Genomic DNA, 23,393 nt, shown 5'->3' on the forward strand with positions numbered 1-23,393 from the left:
GTCCTTCTCCAGAGACTGGTCTTTCCTGATAATATGTCCAAATATGTGAAATGACGTCTTGTCATCCTTGCATCTAAGGAGCACTCTGGCCTTACTTCTCCCGATACAGATTGGATTGTCCTTTTTAGCAGTCCATGGTACTACCAATATCCTTTCCCAGCACCATAATTCAAACACACCGATTCTTCTCCAGTTTTCCTATTCAGTGTTCAACTCTCACATGCATATGAGGCAATGGAAAATACTATGGCTTGGGTCAGGCGCACCTTAGCCTTCAGAGTAATATCCTTGCTTTTAAATACTCTTAAGTAGGTCTTGTGCAACAGGTTTACATAATGCAATATGTCCTTTGGTCTCTTTGACTGCTACTTCCATGAGCATTGATTGTGGATCCAAGCAAGACACAATCCTAGACAACTTCAACCTTTTCTCCATTTAGCATGACGTTACCTATTGGTCCAGTGGTGAAGATTTTGGTCTTCCTGACATTGATTGACTTGTAATCCATACTGAAGACTGCAGTCCTTGATCTTCAGCAGCAAGTGCTTCAAGTCCTCACTTTCAGCAAGGAAGGTTGTGTCATCTGCATACCACAGGTTATTAATAAGCCTTCCTCCAATCCTGATGCCACACTCATCATGTAATCTAGCTTTTCTGATAATTTTCTCAGCATATGGATTAAACAAGTATGGTAGAAGGACACAGCCCTGACACACACCTTTCAACTATGTAGTATTCCCAGGTTCCATTCACCCAACTGCCTCTTGATCCATGTACAAGTTCCTCATGAGCACAATGAAGTGTTCTGGAATTCCCATTCTTCTCTAGATTATGCACAGTCTATCATGGTCCACACAATTGAATACCTTTGCATAGTCAATGAAACACAAGTAAATATCTTTCTGGTCTTCTCTGCTTTGAGCCAAAGTCCATCTGGCATCAGCAATTATCTCCCTTGTTCCACGTCCTCTTCTGAATCTGGAAGTTTCCTGATAATGTACTGCTGCAACCAGTGTTGGATGATCTTAAGCAAAATTTTACTTGTGTGTGATATCAATGATAACATTCTAGTTGAAAGTTGTAAATGGTTATATAGAACCAAACATTCCCATTGGTGCTAAAACACTGTCTCGATCATATACAAGGGACTTTAGTTTCTTACAGATCTACCTACTATTGTCCTCAGATCCTTTGAGATCTTTAAAGGCATTTCTACCTTTGTCTAGAGATAACCTTTGCTGGAAAACAGAGAGAAAGCTTGGACGGTTTTCAGAAGAGAAGTCACATAGTAAGATTTAATATGAGTGCTAGAAAGCCCTACAATTTTGGTTAAAAAGAAAGGAAAGGAAAAGCACCTACGTCACATTAAAAGCCAAGGCTACCATGTGAGTACCATGGGGTATGGAGTAACACACGTCCTCTTTGACCCCTGCTCTGGTACTCAACCCCTGGAGCTTCTTCTACGAAAGAACACTTAGGGTCCTGCCAACTATGCTGAAATGTTCTCGGGAGGAAATGAAATCTATATTATGAAACTCCTCCATTTAGTTTAAGGAACCTTGGCAGTGCTATGGGTTAGGCTTTGGGCTGCATAGCTCAAGACAAGTGGTTCAAAGGCCCCACCCCACGCCCAGGTACTCCACGTGAGATAAATGAGACTATTCCCATAAAATTTTAATAGTCTCAGAAATCCTATAGGTGGCTGCTTTGAATTGGAATAGACTCAATGGAAGGTATTTGCTTTTATAAGTCTGAAGCAGGTCAACAACAAGATAAATCACCCAGATGAAAGGAATGAGGTCATAACAGTGTTCAAAGTGTTTCTGGCCAGGCTGCTAATCATAGAACATAGGGAAAAAGTCACCACATCATGATTGATGGAAGGTCAGTTCATCATCGGACTACAGAAGTAAGAAAGAACCATGACTGGGATATATACACGATTGCATAATAGAAAAGTTTACAGGATTGATTCTGACACCTCTTCCCACCTATACACACACACACACACACACACACACACACACACACACCACACACCACCACCACCACCACCACCAACAACCATGGTCAAAGTATGAGTCAGAACCATGCAGTCCTGGTACAGTACTAAGAGTCTGCTCAGGCAAGTCCCTGAAGGTGAGACTACCCATCCCTGGGTGGACAGGAGAATTGTAATCTGTACTTGAAGCACTTGCTGATGAAGATCAAGGAGCATTACAACTCAATGTCAAGAAGACCCAAATCTTCACAACTGGAGCAATAGGTAGCATCATGATAAGTGGAGAAAAGGTTGACTTCAAGGATTTTGTCTTGTTTGGATCCCCAATCAATGCTCATGGAAACAGCAGTCAAAGAGATCAAAAGACGTATTGCATTAGGTAAATCTGCATAAGACCTTTAGAGTACTGAAAAAGCAAGGATGTTACTTTGAGGACTAAGGTGCACCTGTCCCAAGCCATAGTATTTTCTATTGCTTCATATGCATGTGACAGTTGGACATTGAATAGGAAGATAGGAGAAGAATCCATGCATTTGAATTGTGGTGCTGGAGAAGGATATTGATAGCACCATGGACTACTAAAAGGTCCAGCTGACCTGTATTGGAAGAAGTAAAGCCAGAGTGCTCTTTAGAGGCAAGGACGGCAACACTTCATTTTACATTCTTAAGGCATATTGTCAGAAGAGACCAGCCCTTGGACAAAGACATCATGCTTAGTAAAGTGATGAGGTAGGCAACAAGAGGAAGACCTTTGTTCGACAAGATGAATTGACACTGTGGCTGCAACAAAGGGTTCAGGCATAGGAACAATTTGGAGAGTGGTACAGGACTGGGCAGTGTTTCTTCCTCTTCCTAAAGAGGGGCTGTGAATTGTAACTGGCCTGATGGCACCTAACAACAACGAGGGTAAATGAGCTCCATCAACGATGCACCTAGGTGAGTCTCAAAGAGAGACTGCCCCTCCCTGGGCTGTCTGGATGTAGGTGAAGGTAATCTACTTTCTAAGGCACTCTGCAGTAGGTCAAGACTGTCTACATCCTTAGTCAATGATCAGAAATCATGAGATGGAATTTTAAAAATGGGGTTCCATACTAGTAATGTTAAAGATTTTCTACAAGACAGGTTGCCCTTCCCTAGTTTACCCACAAATAGAAGTGAAAGCACCTTGCCAGAGGGAGTGGAGACTGAGAGAGAGAGAGAGAGAGAGAGAGAGAGAGAGAGAGAGAGAGAGAGAGAGAGAGAGAGAGAGAGAGAGAGAGAGAGACCTACCCTTGATATACGCACACCCAAAATTCCAATATACTCATCCCAAAAAATTCACTGGACACCATTGTGGGAATCTATAAAATTAGGGTAACCCTGAGACAATACCATATTGCAGGATCTATTTGGCCTTTTCCCATTCTCCCCCAGATGTAAAACTGATCTTAGCCGACGTAAGGCCTCCTCTGAGGAACCAGTTTTTAAGATGTACAACTAAGGGAGTGATAAGTGGGTTAACATAACATTGCTTTGGAGACCAGATTAAATGACTATATGATCTGCCCTGAACCCAAATGACTAGTCTGGTTTTTCTTTTTTGGAGTTTATTCCTGTAAACAGATTGAATTCTTCAATAGGGCATCATGCTCAGAGCTAAATGATCTCTTGGGCGTTCTGGACTATTCGAATTCAAAACGGCATTTAGGTACTTTTTTATGTGTGTGGTTGGGGTGAAAGGTGTAAAAAAAAGCAACCCAAAGCATCTAGGGGTAAATGGTTCACACATGGGTTATCCCAACTTCCTCAAAAGCCGGCAAAAGCCGTATTAACAATATTGAATCAAATGTTTGAAAATAACACATCAGATTAAGTGCAATAAGTATTGTGAGGTATTTGTTTATATCTAACTAACCCCAGGAGCCATGTAGTCACGTTCTTGTTATATTATGGATTTCTTAAACACTACTGGTTTGCGTCTTCAGTGAACCCAGCTTAACACAGGGTAAATGTGAGTCAGAAATGACTTGACAGAATTTAGCAACAACAATCAGGATGATGGGAATTGTACTACCAATACTCAATTACCAACAGGCTCATCCAGGGCGGACAGGGTTCCGTCACGTCGCCCTACTGACCACCCCAAGCGGTTGTGTAGTGATGGAAACTGAGCGCCTTAGGCAGGGCGACTCTCACAACACACACAGTTTGCAACAATGTATTTGAGCATACCGATGATTGTGAAGATGATGAAGGATGAGGCGATATTTCATTTGGTTATACATGGTGTCGCCATAAATTGGTTCTAACAACAATGATAACAAATCTTATCTTTAATAAATCATCTATTTTGATTTCTTTTCCTGCTTTTCTATAGATGTCCTATTGTTATTTTATAAATAAATAATACACATAAATATATATAAACCTTTTGGCTGGGCTGTGGTCTTCCTCAAAGTCACGGCTTTTCAGATAATTTTGGTTATGTTCACTTATAATATAACCAATTGTATAATTATTTTATGAAGTCAGATCTGCTTATTTTCTTTATAATTTTGTTTTAAATTTAGGCTTTTTCCCTTTCAGAGATTTGCAAACACACATTTTAAAAAAACATTTATGGTTTGATTAAAAATATGTGATTCTCTAATATTTTAGGGACCATGGTGGTGCAGTGGGTTAAGCACTGGCGTGCTTACCAAAAGGTCGTTGGTTTAAACCCACTAGCTGCTGCAGTCTGCTTCTGTAGAGATTTACTCACTCACTGCCATCAAGCCTATTCCAATGCATAGTAAGCCTATGGCACAGGCGAACTGCCCCTGTGAGTTTCTGAGATGGGCTGTTTGCAGGGTTAGGAAGCCTCATCTGTTCCCTGCAGAGTTTCTGGTGGGTTGGAACTGCTGACCTTGCAGCTAGCAACTCAATGTAAAGCCCACTACACCACCAGGGCTCCCTGTAGAGAGATCTATAGTTTCAAAACCCTGTGAAGCACCTCTCCTCCGTCCTGGCAGGTCATTGTCAGTGAGAGTCAACTCGACAGTAGAGAGCTTGATTTGGGGTTTATTCCATTTTTATATTTCATGTATCTGAAATAGATTTCAGTGGAACAAAGAATCTGAACAATTTTCCTCAAGTGACTAGTCTATTGCCCAGTATTATTTTTTGGATAAAGGATGTACCACAACAGGTGGAGGTGGGGGTGGAGGTTATTTTGGGCTAAGGGAGCATATGTTTCCAGATGGCATGAGAGCTAATTTGTCTGGAGCCCTGGGTATATGAGTAGGGAGCAGGGAAAGTGGAATTGGAAGCAGCTAGCTGAGGGCTGCAGGGGAGGGCTTTGAATCATAGCTTGACAGGTTGGAGCTGATTGAAAAGCCAAGGGGCCCTTGGCAGTTGTAGAAACAACTGTGAAGCAGTCAGCTCTGTGATTTGAGGAACTGCCCATGACAGAAGATAATACGGGTGACTGGAGTGAGATCCAGGACAAACCTCAGTCAAGAGGCAATGGCCATGCCACAGAGCCAGTGAGGAAAGGGGCATTTGGTGGCAGTATGCTTATGAACAAAGTTCAGTTTGGAGTACGTGCTTCGAGTGACTAGGAGACGGAGGTGACTTTAACAGAAAGAGACTATACAGGAAGAGGTCTTTTGTTGAAGATGCTATTGACCATTGAATTAGGACCCAGACACTTTAAATGATGGACATGTAGTCCACAGTAAAACAGAGCAAGTCAGGATAAGCTGCATTTACATAATTTTGCAATATCACATTCTTTCCCCCAAATTCTTTGGCATCATGTTAAAAAGTTGACAGCTAACCAAAAGGTTGGTGGTTTTTAACCACCCAGAGGCATCTTGGGATTGCCATGAGTTGAAACCAACTCAATGGCAATTAGTATGGTTCATTTTATTTTAAGCACATGTTAGACGATTTTCTAGCCAATCCAACACTAATGAACAGGGTCAAATTATTGGCCTGTGAAATTTGAAGTACTGGCTGAGTGCTCCGGGTTTGGGGGTGGGTGGGTGGATTCCAAATGGTTCTCGAGGTGTGGCGTCCACAGCCTGTAGTGCAGATGGAGGTTTGGGAGCCATCAAATGACAGATCAATTTGATATTAGGCTCTGAGGAAGTTGTGCTCATAGTTTGCCTGTATCAGTATTCACCAGAGTTCTTTGAGACACTGCTCTTTTTTTTCTTTTTTTTACATTTTATTAGGGACTCATACAACTCTTATCACAATCCATACATATACATACATCAATTATATAAAGCACATCCGTACATTCCCTGCCCCAATCATTCTCAAAGCATTTGCTCTCCACTTACGTCCCTTACATCAGGTCCTCTTTTATTTCCCCCTCCCTCCCCGCTCCCCCCTCCCTCATGTGCCCTTGGTAATTTATACATTGTTATATTTTGTCATATCTTGCCCTATCCGGAGTCTCCCTTCCCCCCCTTCTCTGCCATCCATCTCCCAGGGAGGAGGTCCCAGGGAGGAGGTCTCCCAGGGAGGAGGTCCTTGTAATCAGTTCCCCCTTTCCAACCCACTCACCCTCCACTCTCCCAACATCGCCCCTCACACCCTTGGTCCTGAAGATATCATCCACCCTGGATGGGACACTGCTCTTAAGAGATGAAGCAGAGACTGGAATTCAAGAGCCTCTTTGCTGGGAGGGAGGAGGAGGACGTTGCCCAGCCTACAGGTATGCCTGAGGGGTTGCATGGGCTTGAAGTTGCCCTGAGTGAAGGACAGAGAGAAACAGGATGAAGTGAGGCCAGGGCTGGATTCTGGGGTTGAGGTGAAGAAGCTGGGAAGAAAGAGGAATGGAGAAGTCAATATAGAGGAGCAGTCATTAGGTAAGGCGCATTGAGTAGGCTCAGGAAATAAGTACACAGCTGAGACGTCAGCTGCTGGAAAACAAGGTGCGCCTTTGTTCTTCTGAGACCACGGAGAGAAGAAACCAGACTCCGGATGGAGTGAAGTGAATTAGAGGCAGCTCCTGCCAACAGATTTCTGTCGGCTCTAGGGTTCAAGAGTACAGCCAAATGCAAAGGAGGAGGTTGGTCTCTAGGTCCTGTGTGGCCTGGGGTTGGGAGCCCACTGCCAAGCAGCCCCAGAGTCCTGGCCTAGACTCAAGTAGAAGTCTAGCAGCAATCCCCTCACACTTTAAAGGCTTCTCCAGCAACTTGGAGCAGCTTGGAGGCTTAGCTGAGGGCAGCAGATGGGAGCAGGCTTTGCCAGGGCTGGGAAGAAGATTAATGAGGGAGAGTGCCAGGTCCGGAGGGTGGTGCCCTCAGATGGCCAGTCAGCCCAAGCAGGGCCGAGCTGCTATTCAAAGGAATCAGGTCAGAAGAATCAGAATGTGTTTGGATTTTACAGGGCACTTACAGTTTCAAGAATTGTATTTTTTACCCAGAGTGCTCAAGTGCTAATATTTGACTACATTTGGTTTATTGTTCTCTCTCCTTCTTTTCCCCCACCTGAATCATTTGAGAATATTTTGCAGATGTAATGCCTTTTATCCTCAAATACTCAAGTGTAGATTTCTTAAGCAAAACTATTTCCTTTCTTAGCAAGAATATAATTTTGAGAATCAAAGCATTAATAAAGATTCAATGTTATTATACAATCCACGAACTTTATTCAGATTTTTCCACTTGTTCTAATTATGAAAACTCCACTGTACTTAGTTGTCACGTGACATTCCTCTCCTTTCTCTGTCATTTGCATCAACGATGAAATTGAAGGGTGTAGATTGGTTGTTTATAGAATGCCACCCAGTTTGAGTTGAAGGTACTCTTTAATGAAAAAAAATATGGTGAGCATATAACAACTCACCATTTTCTTTTCTTTTTGTGGTAGCAACTTATAGGAGACTAGGTGGTGCTGTGGGTTCTGCATTGGCCTGCAAACACAAGGTCAGCAGTTTGAAATAACCAGCTGCTGTGCAGAGATAGATGAAGATTTCCACACCCATAAAGAGTTACAGTCTCGGAAACCCACAGGGGCAGTTCTACCCTGTTCTATAGGGTCAGCATGAGTTGGAATCAGTTTGATGGCAGTGAGTTTCGAGTTTACATAATGACTCCATACGTTTTTTTTAATGACTCCATACTTTTTAAATTGTAAAATGTATTTTAGTCTTTAAAATTGTGGAGAGTCTATTTATAACAAAATGAACCCTAGTGGCAGAGTAGACAAAGTATTGCTAACTAAAAGGTTGGCAGCTTGCATCCACTTACTGCTTTGTAGGAGAAAGATCTGGCAGTCTGCTGTCACTGGTACAAACTCTGGAAACGCCATGGGACTAGTTCTAGTTCTGTCCTAAAGGGTGGATATAAGTTGGGGCTGATTTGGAGGTATTGGATAAAAATCTTGCCACTTCACCAGGTTTTTTTCCCATGGACAATTCAGTGACATTAGTTATTTTCATCATGTTGCGCAACCATCATTATCAATTTCCAAAATGTTCCATCAACTTTAATGGAAACTGTGTGCCCCTCAAGCAATGGCTTCCTCTTTCCACTCACCCACTTTTGGTGTCCATTAATATAGTTTAGTCTCCATACATTTGCCTGTTCTAGATGACCATTAAGGCGCCCTGGTTGCGTTGTGGTTACTAGTTGGGCTGCTAACCACAAGGTCAGCAGTTTGAAGCCACCATCCTCTCCTTTGGAGAAAGAAGAGGGTTTCTACTTCCATAAAGAGTTACAGTCTTGGAAACCTACAGGGGCCATTCTACCCTGTCCCATAGGGTTGCTATGGGTTGGCATCGATTTGATGGCAGTGAGCGTGGTGAGATAACAACTAATAAACTTTAGTTTCTATATATTTGCTTATTCTAGATACTTTACTCGCTGACTTATTTCATTCAGTTCAGGTACTTGTCGATTTTCGATCACAATCTGAAGACCTGTTTCTAGATATCTCAACTCCCCACAAGGAGCAAAATGCTGATGGTGGTGCAGGACTCACCCCTTGTCCTGTACAAGAAGAGGAAGACGAGAAGGCGGCAAGAATCTTAGTGAGCAGGAGAGGGATTGGGGAGCCTTGGTGGGAAGATCCTGGCAGACACACCAGAAACAAGCCTTTCACAGGCTGGAGGAGTGTTGGGAAGTATTTGTTATCAAATCAGACGTGGAAACTGCACAAGAGCTTTTTCTACAATTCTCCTGCAGGAAGAGCTGCTCAGAGCCGGGGTGTCTTTCCTTATCTTTTCGACTCATTTCCCATCTGATGGAAACTGGGCTGAAGGGAAGACACCAAGCTATCTACACAAAGTAAAGTGGTGTGTCACCCTAGTTGTTCTTTGAACCAAACGTCCCAGAGTCAGGGGCCACTCATTCCAAATGCATTTTGGGTTGACACATTTGGGCCCATGTCAAACTGGCTGATATACACCCTCCAGTTACATTTTCAGGACTTGTGCAAAGGAGAGCAAGTTGGTTTTTTTTGAACATTTCATTAGGGGCTCATACAACTCTTATCACAATCCATACATACACCAATTGTGTAAAGCACATCTGTACAATCATTGCCCTCATCATTTTCAAAGCATTTGCTCTACACTTAAGCCCTTGGCATCAGGTCCTCTTTTTTGCTCCTCCCTCCCCGCTCTCCCTCCCTCATTAGCCCTTGATAATTTATAAGTTATTATTTTGTCATATCTTGCCCTGTCCGACGTCTCCCTTCACCTACTTTTCCGCTGTCCGTCCCCCAAGGAGGAGGTCACATGTAGATCCTTGAAATTGTTTCCCACTTTCCAACCCACCCTCTCTCTACCCTCCCAGTATCACCCCTCACACCCCTGGTCCTGAAGGGATCATCCACCCTGGATTCCCTGTGCCTCCAGCTCGTATCTGCACCAGTGTACATCCTCTGCTCTATCCAGACTTGCAAGGTAGAATTCGGATCATGGTAGTGGGGGAGGGCGGGGAGGAGGCATTTAAGAACTGGAGGAAAGCCGTATTCTTCATTGGTGCTACAGTGCACCCTGACTGACTCATCTCCTCCCCTACACCCCTCTTCAAGGGGATCTCCAGTGGCCGACAAAGGGGCTTTGGGTCTCCACTCTGCACTTCCCCCTTCATTCACTATGGTAAGATTTTTTTGTTCTGATGATGCCTTATACCTCCTCCCTTCGACACCTCGTGATTGCAAAGGCTGATGTGCTTCTTCCATGTGGGCTTTGTAGCTTCTGAGCTAGATGGCTACTTGTTTACCTTCAAGCCTTTAAGACCCCAGATGCTATATCTTTTGATAGCCGGGCACCATCAGCTTCCTTCGCCACATTTGCTTATGCACCCGTTTGTCCTCAGCGATCGTATCATGGAGGTGTGCACCCGATGATATGATTTTTTGTTCTTTGATGCCTGATAACTGATCCCTTCTGCACCTCGTGATCACACAGGCAGGTGTGTTCTTCAGGAGAGCAAGTTTGTAATGCGTTTTTTTTTTTTTTTTTGAGAAACTCGGATTTCTTTTAGTAGATAATGGCATTTAGAAACCAAGAACTGAGTGCCAAGTATATTCATTTCTTTGGAGTATTACTGCATCTAGGTCTTCTCAGTACATAGGATAGGAATCATAAGTGTGCTAGTGAGTACATATACCTGTACCTACCAGTGTGCATGAGTTGCATATGAGTGGGCATTTATATGTTTGCAATGAAACCATGAGTTCATACTGATCTCTCTAATGCTACTCCAATCACATAGGGTTGTTATGAACCTCCTCTCTTTCCACATTTGTATCTTTCTTCAGGTAAAGATTTGCTTAAAGTCTAATGATGTCCCTCAGAACCCACTGTCCTTCAAGTGCATGACCTTACTTTGTGCTCAAAAAGCAGACTTGGGCAATGCCCAGCCTGTTTGAGAGCTTTGCCATAATTGGGCAGAACTGCAGAAGGAGTAACCAGTCAGGGGTTGATTCTGAGCCAAAAGACTCTTCTGGAAAGTCCTGGGGAGGCAGAAGCAGAATCCCTAGGATGTAGAGGTGAAGTAGAAGTTCAGAACACTGGGATTTTCTGGTTGAGATGAGAAGACAGGGCAGATGGGCTGTTGGCTGTGTCCACAGAGGCCACAAATGACCTAAGGGGCACTTGAAAAGGCAAACCTGTTCCAAAAGCAACTGGAACGACAGCCTCTCGGTGGGGCTTTCATTGGCACAACAGTTGTCATGAACAGCTGGAACTTGGCAGGAGGCTCCTCACACTCAGTTGTCAGCTGATGGGAGCGAGCACCCAAGAGAGGTTATGCATATGCAACCCCCCAAGAGGGGGCTGTACATATGTCCCCTTTGTTTAGCATAAAAGGGGGTTTTAACTCTAGTTTACTTCTAACCAGTGGATACATTTTCCTACCAAGTTAGATTTCCTATGAACAATTTTTATACAAATTGCCCAGTGCAAATGGTTACACTTTTTACAATGTGTCAACAATCTTATTATTTCTATTTTGGTTGTTCTGTTTCCATTGGTCTAACTTCCCTTATTTGACAAACTTCAGGGTTAGGTGAATAAAGGCACAAGAGGAGACTGGACTATCTTATTCCAGGAAATAGGTGCGTATAAAATGATGGGGACTTAGCAAAGGAACATATGAGCCGGTCTCAAGATACTTCCCTTGGTCCAACCCCCCAAGTCAATTCCAATCCCTATCACCCTCACAGGACAAAGTAGACTGCCCCTCACAGGACAAAGTAGACTGCCCCTCACAGGACAAAGTAGACTGCCCCTCACAGGACAAAGTAGACTGCCCCTCACAGGACAAAGTAGACTGCCCCTCACAGGACAAAGTAGACTGCCCCTCATAGGACAAAGTAGACTGCCCCTCATAGGACAAAGTAGACTGCCCCTCATAGGACAAAGTAGACTGCCCCTCACAGGACAAAGTAGACTGCCCCTCACAGGACAAAGTAGACTGCCCCTCATAGGACAAAGTAGACTGCCCCTCATAGGACAAAGTGTACTACCCCATGGGGTTTCCCAGAAGTGGACTGCTACAATTTGCTTTGTTTGTTTGACAGGGATTTGTTTGTCATTACAGACTCCAAGTTCATTTTAATTGTACCTTTCCTCTTGGTGTTTTAAGCCGCTCAGACCACTATTTAGGATTGAGGGATAGGAATCTGGAGGGGTTCCTGCCGCCGTTTTGTCTTTAAAAAGAGATATATATACGTACACAGGCCATTTCAAGTACTGAAACCAACAACAGTATCCAGTTAAACCTTTCATATATGTGGTTCTTTTTCACCCTCCCTCATTCCTCCTCTCTTCCCTCATCAATAAACTGTCCCCTGCCCCAACCCTCTCCCTGTTCCTGACCCCATCCCTGGCCCCCTGACAGTCATGAAACTCTTGTCTATTGGTGTATAAACCATGTTCCTTTCTCTTTGCTTTTATTTATAACAACGGTGTTTTATTAAATGTTTATTTTTGCAAGACTGAGTTTACGAATCATTATGTTCTCTCACTAGCTCCATGTCTTGCGGAGTTTAAGAGAGTTATCATTGTTTTTTTATTGATGCATAATATTCCATAGCATGAATGTTCCAGAGCTTGTCTATCCATTCTTCTATAATTGGGGTTGTTTCCAGACTTTTTGCTACTATGGAAATTGCTGCAATAAACATAGGTGTGCATATGTCTGTTTGTGTTATAGTCTTTATTTCTTCAGGGTGTGTGTCCAGCAGGGAGACTGCTGGATCAGAAGGTACGTCATTGTGCTTTGTGGAAGGAAGAGTCATACTGATTTCTATAGTCCAACCTGCAATGTAAAGGTGTCTCTATCTTTCTGCATTCTCTCCACCACTCGCTATTTTCTGTTTTATTGAATTTTGCTAAAAGGGTCAGTGTGAGGTGATATCTTATTTTTCTTTTAATTTTTATTTCTCTTATTTCTAATGATCATGAACATTTCTTCATATGGATTTTGGCTGAATAGATATCCTCTTTGATAAATTATCTACTCATGTTCTATGTGCATTTTTGGATTTAGTTATTTGTATTTTTAATATATTGTTGTCTATATATTTTGGAGATTAGCCCTTTTCCTGTTATCTTATTACTAAATTTCCCCCCAATCTGTTAGTTCTCTTTTGGTGAAAGCTTTTGATGCATATAAATGTGTTTTTTTAAATTAAAAATATCATTTTATTGGGGGCTCATACAACTCTTATCACAATCCATACATCCATCCATTATATCAAGCACATTTGTACATTTGTTGCCCTCATCATTCTCAAAACATTTTCTTTCTACTTGAGACCTTGATATCAGCTCCTCATTTTCCCCACTCCCTCCCTGCTTCCTCCTCCCTTATGAACTCTTGATAATTTATAAATTATTATTATTTTGTCATATTTTACACTGTCCGACATCTCCCTTCACCCACATTTCTGTTATCTGTCCCCCAGGGAGGGGGTTATATGTAGATCCTTGTAATCGGTTCCCCCTTTCTACCCAACCTTCCCTCCACCCTCCCAGTATCACCACTCTCACCATTGGTCCTGAAGGGATCATCTGTCCTGGATTCCCTGTATTTCCAGTTCTTAGCTGTATCAGTGTACATCCTCAGGTCTAGCAAGATTTGTAAGGTCGAATTGGGATCATGATACTGGTGGGGGAAAGCATTTAGGAACTAGAGGAAAGTTGTATGTTTCATCTTTGCTACACTGAACGCTGACTGGCTTGTCTCCTCCCCCTGACCCTTCCATAATGGGATGTCCAATTGCCTACAGATGGGGTTTGGGTCCCCACTCCGCACTCCCTCTCATTCAAACTGATATGATTTTTTGTTCTGATGGTGCCTGATACCTGATCCCTTCAACACCTGGTGATCACACAGGCTGGTGTGCTTTTTCTATGTGGGCTTTGTTGCTTCTGAGCTAGATGGCCGCTTGTTTACCTTCAAGCCTTTAAGATCCCAGATGCTGTATCTTTTGATAGCCAACACCATCAGCTTTCTTCACCACATTTGCGTATGCACCCATCTGTCTTCAGTGATTGTATCGGGGAGGTGAGCACACAATGATATGAATTTTTGTTTTTTGATGGCTGATACTTAGGCTCTTCTACTCCTTGTGGTCACACAGACTGGCGTGCTTCTTCCATTATAAATGTATTTTTAATAGATCCTGGGTTTTTTTGTCTTCTATAGTGTGGATGTTTTATCATTACCTTCGATCAGGTGTTTATGCTTTGTTTTTGGTTCCTTAAATTTGTCCCTATTTTTTCATTGATGCTTTTAGTAATTGTATGATTTATATTTAGGTCTTCTTTGATATTTACATAAGAATATAATTTTAGTTTGAACAGGATACTAGAGTTTTTACAAGGTCACAGTGTTCAGGCAACCATGCCATATTTAATCTCTGAAATATGGTGCAATCCTATTGTAAAAAATGCACAAAATATTTTATAGATACAAATAAAGTAGTGTATTATTCTTCGGTGAGCCTGGGTTTAAAGACAAGAAAACAAAAAGGAACAATTTGACAGGGTAATTAAATTTCCTTCCCTGAGCCATGTTAGTGTTAGGTGCCATTGAATGGTTCCTATTCAAAGCCACCGGATGCACAACAGAAGCACACACTGCCTGGTCCTGCTCCATCCTCACAAATTTCTTTATCCTTGAACCCATTGTGGAAGCCACTGTGTCAATCCATCTTATCAAGGGCCTTCCTCTTTTCAACAGACCTTCTATTTTACCAAGCTTGATGTCCTTCTCCAGAGAATGGTCTCTCCTGATAGTATGTCCAAAGTACTTGAGACAAAGTCTCACAACCCTTGTTTTTGTTTTTTTAAAAAAAACCATTTTATTAGGGACTCATACAACTCTTATCACAATTCATACATATACATACATCAATTGTATAATGCACATCTGTACATTCTTTTCCCTAATCATTTTCTTTTTTTTTCTTTTTTAATATTTTATTAGGGGCTCAAACAACTATTATCACAATCCACACATATACATTATACATACATCAATTGTATAAAGCACATCCGCACATTCCCTGCCCTAACACTCTCAAACCATTTGCCCTCCACCCAAGCCCTCTGTATCATGTCCTCTTTTTTTCCCCTCCCTCCCTGTTTCCCCCTCCCCCCTCCCTCATGAGCCCTTGATAATTTATAGATTGTTATTTTGTCATATCTTGCCCTATCCGGAGTCTCCCTTCCCCCCTTCTCTACCGTCCATCTCCCAGGGAGGAGGTCACATATGGATCCTTGTAATCAGTTCCCCCTTTCCAGCCCACTCACCCTCCACTCTCCCAGCATCGCCCCTCATACCCCTGGTCCTGAAGGTATCGTCCACCCTGGATTCCCTGTGCCTCCAGCTCCCATATGCACCAGTGTACAACCTCTACCCTATCCAGTCCTGCAAGGCAGAATTCGGATCATGGTAGTTGGGGGAGGAAGCATCCAGGATCTGGGGGAAAGCTGTGTTCTTCATCGGTACTACATCACACCCTGACTGACCCATCTCCTCTCCTAAACTCCTCTATGAGGGGATCTCCAGTGGTCGACATTTGGGCCTCGGGTCTCCACTCTGCACTTCCCCCTTCATTCACTACAACCCTTGCTTTTAAGGAGCATTCTGGCAGTACTGCTCCCAAGACAGATTTGTTTGTTCTTTTGGCAGTCCATGGTACTTCCAATATTCTTTGCCAGCACCGCAATTAGATGCATCGATTCTTCTTCAGTCTTCCTTATTCAATCTCGAACTTTACATGCATCGGAGGGGATTGAATGCGCCATGGTGTGGGTCAGCACACCTTAATTCTCAAGCCTAACTTTTCGTCATTTTAAAGAGGTCTTGTGGGGCAGATTCTCCCAGTGCAACACATCATTTGATCTCTTGATTGCTGCTTTCATGGGCATTGATTGTGGATCCAAACAAGATGAAATCTTTGACAACTTCAATCTTTTCTCCATTTGGCATGATGTTACTATGGGTTCAGTTGTGTATATTTAGGTCTTTGATCCACATTGAGTTTTTTTTATACATGGTGTGAGGTATGGGTCCTATTTCATTCTTTGCAGATGAAGAGCCAGTTTTCCCAGCACCATTTGTTGAAAGGCTATCTCTTATCCATTTAATGTGTTTTAGTCCTTTATTAAAAAAATCAGGTGTCTATAGGTACTTGGCTGTATTTCTGTATTCTCAATTCTAATCTATTGGTCTTCATATTTATCATTGTACTAGTCCCAGGCTGTTTTGATTACCATGACTATGTAGCAGGTTTCAAAGTCTGGGAGTGAAAGGCTTCCTACTTTTGTTTTAATTTTTCAATTGTGTTTATTTATCCTGGTTTTCTTTCCTTTCCATAAAAAGTTGATGATTAGTTTTTCCATTTCTTTGAAGAATTGTGGTGAGATTTGGATTGGAATTGCATTGAATTTGTAAAGTATTTTTGGTAATCTTTACATTTCACAATGTTTAGTCTGCCTATCCAGAAGCATGGTAACTTTTGTTTGCCTTACAGTTTTGAAGGAGTGTTTTGCAATTTTCTTTGTATGTGTCCGTTGTTCCTCTGGAAGGTTAATCCTAAATATTTCACCTTTAGTGGAGTTATTATAAATGGAATTGTTCTTTTGGTATCTTTTTTTGTAACATTATCCTTAAGATTACAAGAATCCAATGGATTTCCATATGTTAATCTTATAATCTATTTTGCCAAAAATTTTCAATTAGAGCATCTTTTTAATAGAATCTTTGGCGTTTTCTATATGTAGGATTTTGTTGTATGCAAATTAAGAGATTTTTATTTCTTCTGTGCCCATGTAGGTATGTTTAATAGCTTTTGACATCTTGTGGCTCTAGCTAAAACTTCCAGCATCATGTTAATTAGAAGTGGTGATAAAGGGCAACTTTGTATAATTCCTGTGTGAAGAGGAAATTATTTCAATTTCTCTCTATTAAATGAGTTGTAGGCTATTGGTTTCACTTCTACGCCTTTTATTATGTGAAGAAATTTCCCTTCTATATGTATTTTATTGAATGTTTTTATCAGGAATGGATGTTGAATTTTATCGAATACCTTTTCTGCATTGATCAATATACTCATGTAATCTCCTTTATTTTATTTATTTGATGAATTACAGTGATTGTTTTTCTAATATTAAACCTTCCTTGAGTATTTGATATGAATCCCACTTGAACATAATGTATTTTTTTATGCTTTGTTGAATTCTGTTGACTAGGATTTTATTGAAGATCTTGATATCTATATTCATGAGAGATATTGGTCTGTAATTTTCAACTTTGATTATGTCTTTACCTGGTTTGGGTACCAGAGTTATAGTTGCTTCATAAAATGAGTTTGATGGTATGTTGTCAATTTGCATATTGTGGAAGAGTTTACACAAATGATATTAAATCTTCCCTAAACATCTGGTACAATTCCCCACGGGAACCATCTGGAGCTGGACTTTTTGATGTTAGGAGTTTGTTTGTTTTTGCATATAGAAAGTGAATTTATTTCTCCAATATGTAATTCAACAAATTTTAAGGAAAGAAACAAAGTATTTTAACAATGGGCCTTTTCTAGCTCTGTTAGGTAAAAAGAAAGGGGATAAGAATAGGAAGGACAAAAGCCTTCCTCGTGACTTGCTGTTTGGTCTATAATCAATATGAAGAGGTGGCTTTTGGAAACACAAAAAAGGATAAAATCTTAGTTGACTATGTGTTCTTGAAGGAACCAATCAAGCTCAGCAGCAAAAAAGTAGCAACTCAAATGTCCATGTAGAGCACTAGGGTCCCAAAGAACATTCTTCTTGTTTCTTTGGCTCTCTTCCCATCAAGGACACAAACGTATCCAACAGTAGCATCATAATGAATTTCCCTACAGTTTCTTCCCCCCCCCCCTACAGTTTCATGATGATAATGTATACCCATTATAAGACTAGAGGAAGACTCCAGGAGAGAAATAAGGAATATTTCTTGGTAAAGGAGCCAAGGCTGGGGAAAGAGTTTTCTTGTATTTCTGTCTTGGAGGTGGGCTGATGCTGAAGTCAACTGGACTATAGCAATTCTGGTTTGAATAAGGAATGGCCTCTGGGTGTAACAAGGTGTCTGGTGTGCATGGTTCAGTAAAGCAGGAGAGACCAGGCCCTCACCACGTGCTGCTCTTTCAATGTTGGGTCCACTTGATGCTCTTGAGGTCAATGCCATCTTGTACCATCTCCCAGAGAGGGTTCATTTCTCGCAGACACTTGACATGCTGGATGCACTTCTCCACTGTGTAGTGAAGCGGCCAATGCCAAACCTGATGGAAGAATGAGCTAAATATCCATCAGTGCCAATCGCTCTTAGGACATAAGAGGGCTCCAGGGAAGCAGAGGTACAAGCCCTGCCTGAGGACAAGGCGACATCCTTGAGTGCCATCAGCAGGCTTTCCCCTTCTACGTATGCAAAGGACAGGTTGATACAGCCTGGATAATGGTGCTCAGGGTCCCCATTCATCACCACATTGGGAAGGTTCTTCATGCTCTTCTTTGTCAGTCGTTCTGCTAACTTTGAGATCCGCTCATGGTCATACTCCATCTCTTGTGCCACCTCACACGCTGCCCCCAGCCCCACCACCAGGGGTGTGGGTACTGTCCCAGACCGCATACCCTGCTCCTGCCCCCCTCCACTCTGCAGGGCCTCCACACGCACACGGGGCCGGCGGCGAATGTAGATGGCACCAACTCCTTTTGGACCGTAAATTTTATGACCACTGATGCACATGAGATCAATTTTCATGTCATTGACATCAAGTGGGATCTTCCCAAAGGCCTGGGCTGCATCAGTGTGGAAATAAACCTTTCTGGAACTGCAAATCCGCCCTATTTCCGCAATGGGCTGCTTCACTCCAATCTGGTTATTCACAGTCATGACTGAGACCAGGCTGGTATCTGGCTGGATGGCAGCCTCTAGGTCCTTTAGGTCGATGATCCCGCTCTTCTGCACTGGCAGGTAGGTGACCTGAAAGCCTTCAGCTTCCAGTGAGCGGCAGGAGTCCAAGACACATTTGTGTTCAGTCTGAGTGGTGATCAAGTGCTTTTTCCATGACTTATAGAACCTAGCCACCCCCTTAATTGCTATGTTGTTGGATTCAGTAGCACCACTAGTGAAAATAATCTCACGAGGATCAGCCCCAATCAGAGATGCTACTTGCTGGCGATCACGGTCCACGGCCGCCTCACTTTCCCAGCCATACGCATGTGTCCAGGAGTGTGGGTTCCCGTAGTAGTTGACTAGGTAATGAAGCATGGCATCAAGCACCCGGGGATCCAGAGGAGTGGTAGATTGCACATCCAAATAGAGAGGTCGCAGCACGGTCTCTGCCTCTGGAGCAGGAGTTGTGTCTGAGGGCGCATGCTGTACCACGCGCACGCGCAGCCCCGAACGGCCCCCCAGGACTTCGACGCTGGGGTTGCCACCAAGGTCGCGGCCACTCGCTTCCAGGCGATTCGCAGCAACATGGTATATAGAGATGGCAGTCTCCCACCCAACACGACACTGCTCCTTGGCCCTAAAGTCCCGGAAGTGTTGAGGAGTTTTTTAATGACTCGATCTATGTCTTCTCATGCTATAGGCTTCTTGAGATTCTCTACAGTCCATGGAGAAGGACATCATGTTTTGTAAAGTAGGGGGCAGCAGAAGAGAGGCAGGTTCTCAGGGCGATGGAATGACACAGTGCCTGCAACAATGGACTCCAGCATAGGAACACTGTGAGGCTGGCACAGGGCCTGGCAGGATGTCCTTCTGCTGGGCAGAGGGTTGGTATGGGTTGTAACTGACTTGATGGCACCACCACCAGTGATAATGCATTTTTAGAAATTTATCCATTTCTTTTAGATATTCAAAATTGTTGGAGTTCAATTTTTCATAATATTGTGTGATTACTTTATTTAAAAAATTTAAATTAAAAAAAATTTAAATCAAAAGATCATTTTATTGGGAACTCTTTCAACTCTTATTACAATCCATACATCAATTGTTTCAGGCATATTTGTACATATGTTGTCATCATTCTTTTCTAGACATTTACTTACTTTTGAGTATCAGCTCCTCTATTTCTTTTGGTATCAGCTCCTCTATTTCTCCTCCCCTCCCCGCCCCCTTGTGACCCCTTGATAAATGATAAATGATTATTATTTTCATAGCTCACACCTACCGCTGTCTCCCTTTCCCCATGGTATCTGTTGTTCTTCCCCCTGGAAGGGTGTGTGTGGTTATGTGTCCATCATTGCGATCAGTTCTCCCTTCCCCCTTTCCCTTTCCCCTTCTGATATTGCTATTCTTATTCCTGCTTTTGGATTCCTTGTGTTGTGAGCTCTTTTGTGTGTGTGTGTTGTGAGCTCTTATCTCTTATCTATACCTGTGTACATGCGCTGGTCTAGTCGGATGTGAGGCAGCACTGGGGTCATGATAGTGGAGGGTGAAGAAGTTTCCAGGGAACAGAGGAATATTGTGTGTTTTATCAGTGCTTTACTGTGCCCTGACTGACTCATCCCTTCCCTGTGGCTCCTCTGTGGTGGGATGTCTCTTTGTCTACAGCTGGACTTTGGATCTCTGCTCTCACCCCACTCATTCTCAACAATATGTTTTTGCTTGGTTGTTTGTTATGGGTCTTCTGATGCCTGTTGCCCGGTCCCAATGACACCTCATGTTTGCACAGGCTGCTGTGCTTTTCTACGTGGGCTTGTTGACGTTCTGCTGGATTGTTTAACTCCAAGCCTTTAATACCCTGGATGCTATATCTTTTAATAGCCAGGCACCATCTGCTTTCTTCACAACATTTGCTTATGTGTCAGGGGAAGCCAGCCCTTAACACATCATTACGGGTCCGGGAGGCGCAATTGTACAGCGATAATAAGTAAAGATCATAGTAAAGTCATAGAGAGCATGAGAGATAGAAGTGAAGTATTGAAATAAATGGGAGTCAGTCACAATTCATGATAGCATGCTCACCTCAGCCCCACTCGATAGCCCACATGGAGGGAGAGAGAGAGTTTAATGGTAGCTCCGGCTTTTATCTTCTCTGGGAACATGCAAGCCCCCTAATTACAGGTGAGGATATACATCACAGGAAGGGGCTGTACTATAGGTAATACAGTAATCAGAAGGGGTGGTCTAGGGACATACATGCAATAGGAAGAGGGATTGGGGGTATACATGTGACAAGATGGGCGGACCCTAGATCCAAGATGGTGACCTAACCTTGATCATCCTTGGGCGGGTTTGACCTCTCTGGGGTCTCCTACAAGGAAACAGAGGACTACAATCCTTATCAGAAGGGAGTGGGCCCTACTTGTTGTGGGATAAACAGTGGTGGCTACTTGCTCTCGATGGCTGATAGCTCTCAGGGAGAATAGCCCCTGACCTACTTCTGATGACCTCCAAGTATAGTCATTCCCAAGCAGCTGTCTGGCATATATATTTGAGGGAGACAGCTTGGGAGAAATCCTTCTGTATCCCACACTTATGCACCCATTTTGTCTTTAGCGATTGTGCTGGGAGGATGGGCATCACAGAATTCCTGTTTGTTAGAACAAAATGTTCTTGTATTGAGGGAAGGTATGAGAAGAGGCCCCAAGTCCATCCACCACTTTAGTCTATTGCCATATAAATACCTGTGCATAGGCCCATTCCTCTATTTTTGTGGATTAATGTATTCACATATGTACATACCTCTGCTTATACCTCTATCCATAATTTTGCTTCCTAGATTATTCCTCCGTTTCCTTTTACTTTCCTCCTGCCCCACCATCACGCGCACCCGACTTCCACCTCTTAGTGCTTCCTCTCAGCTAGCCTACTAGCATCCCCAGGATCTCTATGTTCAACTTTTTGTTGATTTAATTCCCTAGTTCATCCCCTATCTGTGACATTGTTTGCTCACCGCACCCTTCTGACAGGCATGACTACCAGCAGTGGAGGAGAGCTCCTGTTTCGCCACATCCCCTCCAACACTTGTTGCGCACTGATTTGGGCTAACCTCAGTGGTGTGTCTGTTGGCCATGTGGGCTCTTCCCTAGTGAAATTTCTTTAGTTTTTTTGCCTACTTCCTCAGTGGCTTAACCGTTTCCCTCTTTTTGCAGGCCAGGAGGATATTGTGAATTTTAGTAATAAGCCCTTTGTCTGATGTATCATTGCTAAAAATCCTCTCCCAGTCTGTGGGTTGTCCCGTCCCGCGGGACATTCACCGTGGATCCTGGAGGAGAGAGTGGGAATTGGGAGGGGGTACAAGAGGCACGGAGAATGAGGACAAGACAATATCCTGATCAAGTCCTGTTTTAATGAACAAAGAGTCACAGCTTATAACGGCCAGCCAAGAGGGGGGAGCCTCAGCCGCACATGCAGATTAGGCTACCTTGGCAACAGGCCAATCAGGGAGTTCAGGGGAGCGTGCCCTGCCCATGAGTCAGTAAGGGCTTACAGTCTTCAATTAGGTACGCAGAGGAGTGGCATGTATACATAAATCAAGCATAGGGGAAGACGATCTTTTGCCTAATCAAGGGGATGCAGGACACGGTGCTTATCTAAAGAGCATCACCCCTTGTTTGCTCAAGCTTTACAGCTGCAGTGCTCTGTCATGTAGGCTGGGGTAGAAGAATGCCCAGAGCTCAGGCTAATAAATTCCAAGTAGTGGCCAGGCCTCATGGCTCCAAGCAGGTCCTAATAAATGCCAAGCAATGGCTGGGCCTCATGGCTCCAGGCAAGTCCTAATAAATTCCAAGTAATGGCCGGGCCTCATGGCTCCGGACAGTGGGTTGCCTTGTTACCCTCTTGGTAAAGTCTTTCAACACACACACACACACACACACACATTTTATTCTTATTAAATCCTGTGTTAGACAGGGTTCTCTAGAGAAACAAAACCAGAACACTAATAATTATATATATATATATATATTTATACAGATAGCTAGATATATATATCATAAGAAATAAACAGTTAATTAAATCATAAAGCAGTAAAAATGGCTCAGTGCAACTCATTCCTGTGAGATAGTTGTGAGACACTGGCAGTCCTTCAAATCTTGAGGGTCACCAAGTAGTCCTCTGTAGAGCAATTCAGGCTATCCGGGCACAGGCAGCAAACAACAAGGCAGGTCACCAACAGTCAGCCAGATTACAGGGTCCGACAGTCCCCAGCTCAAGAGATGTAAATTCCAATGGTGTAGCAAAGCAGGTCTTGAAGGAGCCTCAAATTACAGCGACACGGTCCATGGGTTAGGTGTCCCACAGGTAGTGTAGCTTGCAAATGGAGGCAAAGAACAAGCAAGGCACACTGGTCAGATGATCAAAGAGCAAGAGACAAGAAAGGTGAGGTTCACTGAACCATTTATCTCTCTTCCCTTCAATTAATCCCACATGTGTTTATCAGCCAGGTTGGCACAATAAGCTAC

At 43.1% G+C, this 23,393-nt stretch overlaps 1 pseudogene; it reads right to left on the minus strand.

Annotated features, from left to right (window-relative positions):
- Window positions 1–17,864: 17,864 nt before the first annotated feature.
- On the minus strand, window positions 17,865–19,498 carry LOC142456357 (cysteine desulfurase pseudogene; annotated as a pseudogene).
- Between the last annotated feature and the right edge of the window lie 3,895 nt (window positions 19,499–23,393).

Source organism: Tenrec ecaudatus, chromosome 9 (assembly GCF_050624435.1).
Source record: "Tenrec ecaudatus isolate mTenEca1 chromosome 9, mTenEca1.hap1, whole genome shotgun sequence".
In the NCBI taxonomy this organism is placed as follows: domain Eukaryota; kingdom Metazoa; phylum Chordata; class Mammalia; order Afrosoricida; family Tenrecidae; genus Tenrec; species Tenrec ecaudatus.